Raw genomic sequence first — 12,821 nt, 5'->3', positions numbered from 1 at the left:
TTATAGGAATGTTTTTTATGTAAAAGCTCGTGTGTCCTTGCCACTTCCCTAAAGTCATGCTCGGGAGCTTTAGAAACAGCTTATTTCCAGTAATTATTACTCTGAGCATTTCACAATTAAATCATTACTTTTCTCCTCGGCAATGCAAATTCCGGGTGCTCCAAGGTTTCTGTAGGAATGGCTTGCTCTCTTTTTTTTGCTGCTGAGTAGACTCCTAATGAAGATTATGTGGTTTTTACACCATAAAAACACGAGCAGACTTAGGAATCAGTCCCTTAAAATTTGGAGTCGATTGTTAAAACTGATGAATAAATTTTGGATTGTGATAAATGTTGGTTTCCGTGCGTAAGAGGCGTTTCCTCACCCTCTGAGAAGCTCCTGCAGGATGAGGATGGCTCCACCTGGGAAGGAGAGGCTTTCCAGTGGAGATGGTTTATGTTAAGGACAGCAGGTGGGAAGTCCAAACATTCCCCAAAAGCCCTGCAGAGGAAGGCAAACACCGCAGGCTGCCAGAGCTCTTGCCATGACTCAAAAAACACTCACCCTGCAAGATCTGCCCGATAAAGCTCATGCCTGGAGGATGAACTCAATTAGAGAGCAGACTGTTTGCAGGAATTGTATCCCTACAATTTCGTTTTCGGAATGTGGGATTGCAGCAGTTAATTAACTCTTATAAAAACAGCACAAATTACCGTATCCATTTCCAAGATCCACCTTTCGCAAGAGCCCAGGGAAAACAAAGGAATGGGACTCGCGTCCCTAGAAAAAGACCCACCGCAAGGCTGCCGCTATTGATTCAAACATTTCTTAAACTGAAACACTTGCTGATCCCGAGGGAAGCCGGATTTATCCTAAAATGAGGATATTCGGTAGTTCGGCATCGAGATCCCTGATGATGGGATCCCTGATTTTCTGATGGAAAACCGATGCGTGGCTCCCGGGGCAGGGGGGATCGGGGCGGTTCCAGTTCCAAGGATCCCGGGGGAGGTTCGGGAGCCGCCCCCTGTCCCCGCAGGTGTCCGGGTCCCGCCCTGCCCGCAGGTGCCACCGCCCCGGGGGCGGGCACGGCGTGTCCGAGCCGCCCGCTCCGCCCCGGCCCCGGCGCCTCCTCCGCCGGCTCCGCCCGCACGGCCAGCGGCGAATTTCCCGCTGTCCTGTGTCCTGCTGTCCTGCTGCTCCCGTGTCCTGCTGTCCCGCTGTCCTGCTGTCCTGTGTCCTGGTGTCCTGCTGTCCCGGTGTCCCGGCACGCAGGGTGAGTGCGGGGAAGGGGCCCGGGAGGGAGCGCGGAGCGGGGCGGGCTCGGGGCTGCGGCTCCCGCTCCGCCGCCCCAGCTGATGCTGAGCCGCGTCCCAGCCGGGGCACAGCGAGGTGGCGCCGGAATCTGGGTGTCCCCAGCTCCCCACGGGGACAGCGAGGTGGCGCCGGAGTCTGGGTGTCCCCAGCTCCCCACGGGGACAGCGAGGTGGCACCGGAATCTGGGTGTCCCCAGCCCCACCGGAGGGCGAAGTGGCACTGAAACCTGTGTCCCCTCAGCTCGTGGGGAGTGGGAGGTGGCACCGGAGTCTGGGTGTCCCCAGCTCCCCACGGGGACAGCGAGGTGGCACCGGAATCTGGGTGTCCCCAGCTCCCCATGGGGACAGCGAGGTGGCGCCGGAATCTGGGTGTCCCCAGCTCCCCACGGGGACAGCGAGGTGGCACCGGAGTCTGGGTGTCCCCAGCTCCTCATGGGGACAGCGAGGTGGCGCCGGAGTCTGGGTGTCCCCAGCTCCCCACGGGGACAGCGAGGTGGCACCGGAATCTGGGTGTCCCCAGCTCCCCATGGGGAGTGGGAGGTGGCGCCGGAATCTGGGTGTCCCCAGCTCCCCATGGGGACAGCGAGGTGGCACCAAAATCTGGTGTCCCCAGCTCCACTGGAGCACGAAGTGGCACCAAAATCTGCGTGTCCCCAGCCCCACCGGAGGGTGAAGTGGGACTGAAACTTGGGTGTCCTCAGCCCCACGAGCACAGCGAGATGGCACAGAAATCTGGGTGTCCCCAGTTCCACCGGAGGGCGAAGTGGCACTGAAACCTGTGTCCCTTCAGCTCCTGGGGAATGGGAGGTGGCACAGAAATCTGGGTGTCCCCAGTTCCACCGGAGGGTGAACTGGCACTGAAATCTCAGTGTCCCCAGAAGTGGCACTGAAATCTGGGCGTCCTCAGCTCCTGGGGAGCGGGAGGTGGCACTGAAATCAGGGTGTTTCCAGCCCCCTCGGGGAGCGAGAAGTAGCACCAAAATCTGGGTGTCCTCAGCCCCACCGGAGCACAAAATGGCACCAAATTCTGTGTGTCCCCAGCCCCACGAGGAGTTGGAAGTGGCACCAAAATCAGGGTGTTTCCAGCCCCTTTGGGGAGCGAGAAGTAGCACCAAAATCTGTGTGTGCCCAGCCCCACTGGAGCACAAAGTGGCACCGGAATCTGGGTGTCTTCAGCCCCACTGGAGCACAAAGTGGCGCTGAAATCTGGGTGTCCCCAGCCCCATGGGAATTGGGAGGTGGCACCGGAATCAGGGTGTCCCCAGCCCCACCTGGAGCACAAAGCGGCGCTGAAATCTGGGTGTCCCCAGCTCCCGGGGAGTGGAAGGTGTCAGGATGAAATCAGGATGTCTCCAGCCCCACCTGTTCAGGGGAGTGGGAGGTGACACCACAAGAGGGTGTCCCCACGCCTGCTGGTTTTGGGGAACAGGAGGGAGCACCAAAATGAGCGTGCCAGCAGCTCTGGTTGTTGTGAGGAGAAGGAGGAGGTAGCGCTGCAAACAGGTGTCTCCAACCCTGGCAGTGCTGGGGAGCAGAACGTGGCACTGAAATCAAGGTGTCCCCAGCCACACAGCACGCAGGAGGTGTCACCAACGCCAGGGTGTCCCCAGCAGCCGTGGCAGGAAGGAGCCAGGCTGTGGGAAGCGCTGGCTGTGCAGCGTCAAGTGCCTGGGACCCGGTTCGCAGCCTGTGTTTAACAGGTCCCTTGTAAAAGTGCAGTTATTACACATCCCCTGATGATTATAGAGCTGTAAAAAGAGCTGGGCTCCGTGTTCCGCAGGTGTGGACGCCAACCTCGGGCTCTTCAGCAGTGGGGCTTCACCGTAGGAAGTGACAGAACGCCTTAAAAATGTACTTAGTGCAGCAAAATCTGTGAGTGAAAAATACAGGCTGCCCACCCTGAAGGCTGCAAGGGAATTCTGGATCAGGGCCTGGAGTGGCAGGACGAGGGGGAATGGCTTCTCACTGCCAGAGGGCAGGGCTGGATGGGATTTTGGGAAGGAATTCCTGGCTAGGAGGGTGCCCAGAGAAGCTGTGGCTGCCCCTGGATCCCTGGAAGGGTCCAAGGCCAGTCTGGATGAGGCTTGAAGCAGCCTGGGATGTGTTTAAGGTGGACTGGGACGTGTTTAAGGTGGACTGAGATGTGTTTAAGGTGGATTGGGATGTCTTTAAGATTCCCCCAACCCAAACCATCCTGTGATCCTACAGAAGCACATGGGCAGGGTGACTCTGGCAGGTTGGAAAAGCGTTGCCTTTAGCGTGGTGTTTTCCTTCAGAAAGGACACTGGATTCTGGTGCCTATTCCCTAAATCCAGGTGCATATCCTGGTGCAGAATCAGGCTGTAAATCCTTGGAACAACACCCAGCAGTGGTGTGGGGATGGTGGGGATTGTGGGCACCGAGGGCTCAGTTCTGCGCAATGCCCTGGGTGCTGTGCTGATGCAGGGAGTGAAAACACTCGTGGGGCTGAGCAGAACACGTGGCTCACTCAGATAGAGCTGGTTTGCAAGGCCCAGCTGGTTGGTTCCTGAGGGCAGTGTCAGGAGAACGGGACTGTGTGATTCCCATCCGTCAGAGGGCAGGGATCAGAGCCGTGTGCTGCAGCAATGAAACTTGACGTCAAGGGAAGGAATTCCTGGCCAGGAGGGTGCCCAGAGAAGCTGTGGCTGCCCTGGATCCCTGGAAGGGTCCAAGGCCAGTTTGGATGAGGCTTTCAAGTTTCTCTCCCTCAATCAACACGTTTTTGTTTAAAATCGTAAAATACAAAGTGTACACATCTCTGTTTCTCAGGTCGGTTTTGAAGCTCTGAGTTTTCAAGCTTTGAACCTCCCCATTGTCACACCTCTGCTTGGGTGAGTTTCTGAGAAAAGGACAAAAATATTAAAATGTTTATTCTGACAGAGAGTAAAGTGTGAGAACTCAAAGATGAGCTCAGAGGAGGAGAATTCAGAGCTGACTCTGTCGGTGTTTTGTGTGTCTGTGTCCCCTGTACCTGCAGCGCAGGTGAATTCCAGAGGTAATTGCAGAGGGATGTTTTATGGCAGGGAGCAGGGGAGTTGTCCAGGTTGTTCCACAGCTTGGTGATTCATCAACCTCTGCATGGTGATATTTTACCCTTCAGTCAGCCCACAATTAACTCGTTTAGCAGAGCTCCCCCTCTTCCCGCCGTGCCTTCCTTGCTTTAAGTCAATTAGCGCTTCCCAGCGTGATAATTGCTCTGCCAGCCCCATGCTCTCGGTGACATCCCTTCCGCAGGGATGGATAATCTGCAGCCCCTGGCTCTGCAGGGCCCTCCCTCTGAGGTTTGACATCTGGGTGATGCTGTCAGGAGTGGGACATCCCATAATCGGCTTACACGGGATGGATCCCGCCTGCTGATCCTCTTGGGATGAATTCCCTTTGTCTGGCAGGAGGAGAGGGAGGAGGGAAAGCACGGCCAAGGTGGGGGAGATGAGGTCTCCAGGTCAGGGAGGTGATTGCCATCGGCAGCCCGAGGTGCTGCGAGGACAAAAATCCATTTTTTAGCTTTTCCTGCACCCTTGGGAGCTCTGTAGGAGAGACACCTTGTTAACTCAAGGCAGGTTATCCCAATCTCTTCCTGCTGGTTTTGCATTTTCCCAAGTTTCAGCTGTGGGAGAAGAAAGAGGGAGTATTTCCTTTTATCCTGTTTATATGGTTGTGCTAATTACATAGGAGAACTCTGCAGAATCAGGAGTTACAAACTCAGAAATCACCAAGTGGAAGATTCCCAACCCATGGAAGATTCCCTGCCTGTGGAAGATTCCCTTCCCATGGCAATGGATTGCAACAAGATGAGCTTTAAGCTCCCTTCCAACCCAAACCCATTTTATGCTTAAAAATCCTAAAAAATAATAATTCTGCTGCATGAAGTCTGAAAATTTCCCTTTTTTTTTTTTTTTCCCACCCAAGCCTGTGTTCCTCAACACTTTAATTCCTTTGCTCAGATCTATTGGCTGGGTGTTGTGGACTCAAAGGAAAGGAATGCTTCGGTTATTGCCGTGTGTGCCTCAAAGGCCTCCTGGATGAGGGGCATGTCCAAGAGCTCAGGAGTGCTGAAAAGGCACCTTTGATAGTTCCCTGCCAGCAAACTTCAGAAGGAATTCCAGGTGGCAGCTTTCCTGAGGGATTGGGGCGGATTGAGTGATGCATGAGATGCTGGCAGGGATTTTTTTTCCAGTAATTGCTGGGAGAATCTTTCAGCCTAAATAAGGAGGTTTCAGCTGGGCTTTGCACGTGATTTCTGTGATTTCTGCAGGTGTTGGATCACCAGGATGGTCATTCCAAGGTGCTGAAGGGCAGCTTGGACAGGGCTTGGAGCAGCCTGGGACCATGGAAGGTGTTCCTGCCCATAGCAGAGGATGCAATTGGATTAATTTAAGGTCCCTCCCAACCCAAACCATCCAGGGATTCCATGATTTTCAGTGAAGGCATTCCATGTTTTCTAATATTTATTTCTAATTTTATTTCTATTTCTATTATTTCTAATATTTCTAATGTTTTCATAACCGTTGGCATTCCCCGTTTTCTTGCCTGTGCCCATGCTATGATCCAACAAAACGAGATTGGGATTTCTTGCCTGGAGCTTTTTGATGTGCCTGGGTTGAACTACAGGCTTTGGCTTGGGACCAAACTGGGGGTAAAATGGCTTTTATTTGGGTTTTTGCTTTGATGTTCACACAAATCTGAGCTGTTGTGTGAAAGCTGCTTGGAATAAACTTACAAACCCCATTGGTGTTATCATCTTATAGGTCTGGGAGCGGGGCAGTAAAGGATCAGAACCTTAAAAAAACCCCAAGGAATCATCCTGGAATGGTTTGGGTTGGAAGGGCCCTTAAAGCTCATCCCATTCCCAGCAATTCTCCTGAGGTTTGTACAGGTGGCAGGGGTAGAACCGCCCTCACTGCTCTGCAGGGAAAATTGGAGTTTCTTAAATTCAGTGTTTCCACTCCATCCTCCATTGTCATCCTTCATTATCCTGCATTTTCTGCATGTTAAAGAACAAAGTGGGAAGAGATCCTTGCAACAACGGCGTGAAAAATCAGGTGTATAAATAGATTGGACATTCTGCTGCTTCAAAATGTCGAAATAGAGTTGTTCTCACGCTCTCAATTAGTTTTGCCCATAAATTAGTGTGCTTGTGAGAACAATTGGCTTTCCTATGTCAAAATTCCTGTGTTTTCCTATAAAGAAATGTGGTTTTCTTCCTTGTAGCCCACTTGCACGATTATTTCCAAATGTTAGGGAAGCTAAGACTGAAATCCTTCAGCCTGCCTTGATTTGTATGGATGGAGAATTAACAAGTTGTAGGAGCAGCCTTGCCTTAGCTTTAAGTGCAAGATATTGCAATTTTTGTCTGTTCCTTCAAAATTAACAAGCAAAAAACCTGTGTGAAACACCATCTTTAGTGGCATCATAACAATTCCTTCCCTGGTGGCCCCATGGAACTTTTCACCCTTTCAATCCCTGCCACACAATGCAGGGTTGATGTTGGAATTATGGTTACTGAGAATTTTTGATTTTTTGTGTGTTGATAGGTATTGATTTTTAAGAGAATATTGTGTTTGATTTGAGGTTGTAGAAAAACCAGTATAGAGAAAACTTTGAAAAATAAACATGTATGTGTTAATTATCATCATAGTTATCATAGTATTTATACCTTGTCTACTTCAGTATATCCAACAGATTTTTAACAAAGAAGACAAAACAGTGTTTATAATTCAAATAGGAGGGAGAGATGTTGGAACCCTGGTTGCTGGGAATTTCAGGTTTTCTGTGCTGGGAATTTCAGATTTTCTGTGCTGGGAATTTCAGATTTTCTGTGCTGGGAATTTCAGATTTCTGTGCTGGCAGGCACTGACCCCCAGGAGAGCACTGCACTGACCTGAGGCTGTGGAGAAGCTTCCGGAATGGAATGATGGAACTGGGATTGTGGGTGTGGGGTTTGGATAGAAGTGTGTGATAGCACAGGGGGGAAACTCAGAGTTTAAGAGTTTAGAATAGAGAAATGTATATAGAGCAAGGTGGAGGGTTTAGGGCAGAGGCTGCTCCTTCTTTACCTTCTCCTTCTTCTTCTTCTCCTCCTTGTCCTTCTTGTCCTTCTCCTTGTCCTTCTCCTCCTCCTTTCCTCTCCTCCTTCTTTCTTCTCCTTTCTTCTTCCCCTCCTTCTCCTCCATGGGTTTGGGTGGTTTTGTGCAATTGGATAAAAAAGTCCCCATTGCAGGCCATGAGTGATTGGTTTTTGGGTTAGATTGAAAATAATTGAAAATAATTGAAAATAACTGATAACATTCCAAATCCACAGCGGAGAAGGGAAAAATTCTTTGTGTTTCAGGAAGGGCTTTTGCTGTGGGTTTTTATGTTTTATGGCTTTTCCTTGGCTTTTACTTTCAGAGCATCAGGTCCCAGCACCGTTTTCTGGCTGGGATCATCATTTTTCCCTTGGAAGTTCACGGTGCCCCATCTGTTGTGCCTGGCTGGAGAAATGCACAGTGTTTAAAATTGAAAATAATTTCTTAATCGGACAGTTTATCCTTAAAAGGCCTTGCAGAGAGAGAGACACAGCTCCGTTTTTAGTGTGTCAGAGTGAAGTTCTGCAGAACTCAGGGTTTGTGAGACTGTAAAATAGATAAGAACTGATAAACACCTGAGTCCCAATTAGAAACCCCATCTCACACATTTAATCCTGACTTTACGAAAAAAACCCAAAGAACCGACTCAGGCCGAGGCTGTTTGGGGTTGGAAGGAGCCGCCTCTGGCCCTGGTGAGTTCCTGGTGCTCCAGGGCGCTTTTCCACCCTCCCCACGTCAGGAGCATCAGGCAGACACCAGCTAATCTCCCCAGCCCTGGGGATGTGCCCTGGAGCATGGTGATTACCTGCTCAGGAGTCTAAACACGCAGATGGGAGCACTTAGCACTTAGCGTCATCTAATCCCTTCTTATTTTTTTGGGAAAAATGCTGCCCCGGTTTTGTCCTGATGTGAAGAAACCTGTTGCGGCAAATTGCACTAATTCAGAGCTCAGCTTAGAGCCTGAAATGGAGCTAAAAGCTTTGAGAGAAGCACAGCCAGGGGCCTCGTGTGCCTCCTGAGTGCCTCAAAACTTATTTTCAGGAGCTGGTTCGGTTTAAATGTCATTTAAGGCTGGGCTTGAGGCGTTTTGGTGCTTGGGATGTGAAGAGTTTTCATGTGTTAGATGTGAGGGCTTGGACAGTGTGGCTGTTCCTTCTTTCAGCTGGCAGCTAAGGAAATCCATTTTATGGAATATCCAGAGCTGGGAGGGACCCACAGGATCATGGATCAGCTGCTGGTCCTGCACAGACACCCCAAAATCCCACCCTGGGCACTCCTGGCTGTGCAAAACTCCTGGAGCTCTTGGGATTGTGCCCATTCCCTGGGGAGCCTGGGCAGTGCCAGAACCCTCTGAGGGAAGAATTGTGCCCTGAAATCCATCCGAATTTTGCCCTGAAATCCATCCGAATTTTGCCCTGAAATCCATCCGAATTTTGCCCTGAAATCCATCCGAATTTTGCCCTGAAATCCATCCGAATTTTGCCCTGAAATCCATCCGAATTGTGCCCTGAAACCCATCCTAATTTTGCCCTAAAATCCATCCTAATTTTGCCCTGAAATCCATCCTAATTTTGCCCTGAAATCCATCCTAATTTTGCCCTGAAATCCATCCTAATTTTGCCCTGAAATCCATCCGAATTTTGCCCTGAAATCCATCCGAATTTTGCCCTGAAATCCATCCGAATTTTGCCCTAAAATCCATCCTAATTTTGCCCTAAAATCCATCCTAATTTTGCCCTGAAATCCATCCTAATTTTGCCCTGAAATCCATCCTAATTTTGCCCTGAAATCCATCCGAATTTTGCCCTGAAATCCATCCTAATTTTGCCCTGAAATCCATCCGAATTTTGCCCTGAAATCCATCCGAATTTTGCCCTGAAATCCATCCACCCAGCTCCAGGTGTTCCCTGGGTCACAGAGATGGGAGCTGCCCCTCAGGAGGAGCGTCCAGGCTGGGCTGAGGCTCCCTCCCCTCACTCTTTTCCCCAGGCTGTTCACACCAAAGTCTCTCTGTGGTTTGTCTGATAACATTCCAAATCCACAGCGGAGAAGGGAAAAATTCTTTGTGTTTCAGGAAGGGTTTTTATGTTTTATGGCTTTTCCTTGGCTTTTACTTTCAGAGCATCAGGTCCCAGCACCGTTTTCTGGCTGGGATCATCGTTTTTCCCTTGGAAGTTCACGGTGCCCATCTGTTGTGCCTGGCTGGAGAAATGCACAGTGTTTAAAATACAAACATCTTCCCAGGCTCATCCTTGTTCCTGTAATTCCCACCTTGGGCTCTGTGGGATAATTAATCCCCTCCTTGGCTGTTTCATCAGCAGCTGCTGGGTCCCAGCTATGCAGGAAAACGTGGCTGCTCCAAAATTGGAGTTTGTCCTGTGCCCATCCTTTAAACCTACACATCAAAAACCCCAAAATTAAGATTACAGTGGTACCTCCCTCTTTGGGAAGGTTGAGTGCAGCTCATCTGCCTCACGTGGATGTAGAGTCAAATCTGAGGGTGCTGATATAAATATATAAAAATGAATTTCATTCGTTTCACCCAACAGAAGTCAAGGAAGCAGAATGTCCAGGCAAACCCAGGAGATGCTGGCACTGCAGCTGCTCCTCTGGGATATCAGGTTTTGGAACACCATGTGGGTGTAAGGGCTGGGGAATCTCCCCGTGCACAGCTAATTCCAGCCTGGGGCTGCTTTCTGTTCCTCATAATTATTTTATTTTTCTGAGATTGTTGCGACACTGCCTGATTTCAATCTAGTCTGATAACACTGAAAATCCACAGCACAGAAGGGAAGAATTCTTTCTGTTTCAGGAAGGACTTTTGCTGTGGGTTTTTATGTTTCATTTTCTTGTTTCTTTATTTCAGGCTTTATTTATTTGTGTATATATATATATATATATATATATATACATACAGACACATATATACATATATATATACATACACACACATACATATATTTAAACACTGTCTCTATAGCATTTCAGAATTTACTATTTGGCTTCATTTCTTCCAATGAAGAAACAGAAATTTCTTCAAATTGAACAACTTTGAAGAAATGAAGAAACAGAAATTTCTATCTTTTCTTTCCTTCCCTGTAATAATTCTCACATTTGGAGAGATTTGTGAAACCATGACTAAAAATTTGAAGAAAGGAAGAAACAGGAATTCCTATCTTTCCTTTCCTTCCCTGTAATAATTCTCACATTTGGAGAGATTTGTGAAACCATGACTAAAAATTTGAAGAAAGGAAGAAACAGGAATTCCTATCTTTCCTTTCCTTCCCTGTAATAATTCTCACATTTGGAGAACTTTGTGAAATCATGGCTAAAAAGCTGACACTGGCACCAATGATCTGTAGTGGAGAAAACCTTAAAATTGGTGTTTATAATATTCATGAGGTATCAAAGAGCTGCAGATTTACAGCTGATGTGCACAGACTTGAAAATCTCTTTTCTGTGAAGCAATAAGTGAAGTTAATAATTACAGCCCAATTAGACCAGGAGAGTGATGCGTGGAGCCAGGCAGGATTTCTCCTTCACTGGTTACAGGAAATGAGAGATTTGGGGCGCAGGGCTCTGAGTGTCCTTTGACCTGCACTCTCTACTACAGCTGGATGAAATACTCAGAGCAGTGAGGTTTTGGTTGAAGCATCCTGCTAATTTAGCTAAAATCTGCATTTTTTTTGTCCTTTGGGAGGCAGAGATGAAGGGCTGCCATTGCCTCCCTGAGTGCCCCAGGCTCTGTGAACTCTGTGCTAAATCAAACTGGAATTTGGGGCATTAGGGAACGTAAAGATGATCCCATCCCAGCCCTGCCGTGGGCAGGGACACCTTCTGATGCCTCAGGTTTTGGTTTTTATGTTTTTCAGGCTCTGTGCTGCTTTAGTGTAAAAGGGATAATGTGTAGGGGATGCTGAGCTCTGTGCACAGAGCAGGGAGACAAAGCAATTTATTCCGTGATGTTTGATAGAACATTTCCTTGGAGAAACCACGTAAATCCAGCAGGAATTCCCTCACCATCTCCCTGAGTGTTGTTAAACTCCTTCGAGTGGAGCTCCCAGGAGGGGCAGAGCCCCTTCACCAGTTATTCCCTCCTCTCCTGATGCCTCAGGTTTTGGTTTTTATATTTTCAGGCTCTGTGCTGCTTTAGTGTAAAAGGGATAATGTTTAAGGGATGGTGAGCTCTGTGCACAGAGCAGGGAGACAAAACAATTCCTGCTCCAGCTGGGCACCAAGGACAAATGACCCAAATCTCAGCCCCAAGAGCACAACCAACTGTGGGAGAGGTTTTACAGCAGCTTCTGTGAGCCACAGAGAAATTTGACAAGAGGATCCATTTTTAGCCCTGAAAGAATTTTCCACCAAGGTCTTTGACACAGAAACCAAGAAAGAAAGATAAATAAGTGAAACCGGCAGCTGCCTATTCCAATGGGCACTTTGCTTCTTGTGACCAATGAGTAAAGTGTAAACTTAGAAATTTTGTGAGAATGTATAAAAAGCACATTTGGAGCCTTCTGAAAATGGAGTGTGTTGCTTTGTACCATCTCTGTCTCCACTACAACAAACCCCGTGGGCTGGAGAGAGAAAAACAAGCAGGGTGGGACTGCAGGGGCTGAAGCTGGGATGGGACAATGAACTGCAAGGTGCAAATGGAGCAGAACTGATCCCAGGGACAGAGCCCGGGAGCGCTCGTGCATTTTGGGGCCATTTTGGTTCATCTTGGGTGCAGCCCTGGCTGGGCTCTGGTGCTGCCCGAGGTGGATCCATGGAGGAGATGCTGGGAATGAATCCCTGCTTTATTCTGGGGCTCTGTCTAATCTTTGCTCCAGGGCAGCCTGAACAAGGCATCACTTCCAGTGTCTCAGGCTGCTCCAACCTGGCCTTGGACCCTTCCAGCTTCCCTGGCAATCCCAGCCCAGCCAGGAATTCCCAATTCCCAATGTCCCATCCATCCCTGCCCTCTGGCAGTGGGAGCCATTCCCTGTGTCCTGTCCCTCCATCCCATGGAAATCTCTGTCCATCTTTCCTGCAGTGAGGTCACCCCAAAGCTTCTCCTCTCCAGGCTGAGCATTCCCAACTCCCTCAGCCTTTCCCTGTGGGAGAGGCGCAGGATGCTCCTTGTGGGTCCCTTGCAGCTCAGGATATTGTAACCAAACAGATTTATTTTTCAAAATCAGGCCATAGCACTTTATATTATTTATGGATTTGTCTTGTAGAGACTCAAACCACAGCTCCTTTGTTTTTATTGGGTTTTTTGTCCCTTTGTTGTCCCTCCTTGCCAGCTGCAGTCACTCCTGGCTGTGGCAATGATTGTTTTGAACCAACTCCTCACATTTATTTATCCCTCCCACCCACCTGCTCAGTTCCTGAGCTGTTGTGAATTCCCCAGGGAATGCTGGAGTAGCCTTGACTCCCTTTCCTGACCAGCCCTGACTCA

At 49.2% G+C, this 12,821-nt stretch overlaps 1 protein-coding gene across 1 annotated transcript in view; it reads left to right on the top strand.

The window, feature by feature from the left end:
- The first annotated feature begins 1,133 nt into the window (after positions 1–1,133).
- LYPD6B (LY6/PLAUR domain containing 6B) overlaps positions 1,134–12,821 on the top strand; it is a 47,246-nt gene continuing 35,558 nt past the window's right edge. The window contains exon 1 of the mRNA XM_064718210.1: positions 1,134–1,252. The gene's annotated coding sequence lies outside the window, so the exon portion shown is untranslated. The remainder of the gene's footprint in view (positions 1,253–12,821) is intronic.

This window comes from Zonotrichia leucophrys, chromosome 7, assembly GCF_028769735.1.
Source record: "Zonotrichia leucophrys gambelii isolate GWCS_2022_RI chromosome 7, RI_Zleu_2.0, whole genome shotgun sequence".
In the NCBI taxonomy this organism is placed as follows: Eukaryota; Metazoa; Chordata; class Aves; order Passeriformes; family Passerellidae; genus Zonotrichia; species Zonotrichia leucophrys.
This window is presented reverse-complemented; position numbering and strand designations above follow the sequence as displayed.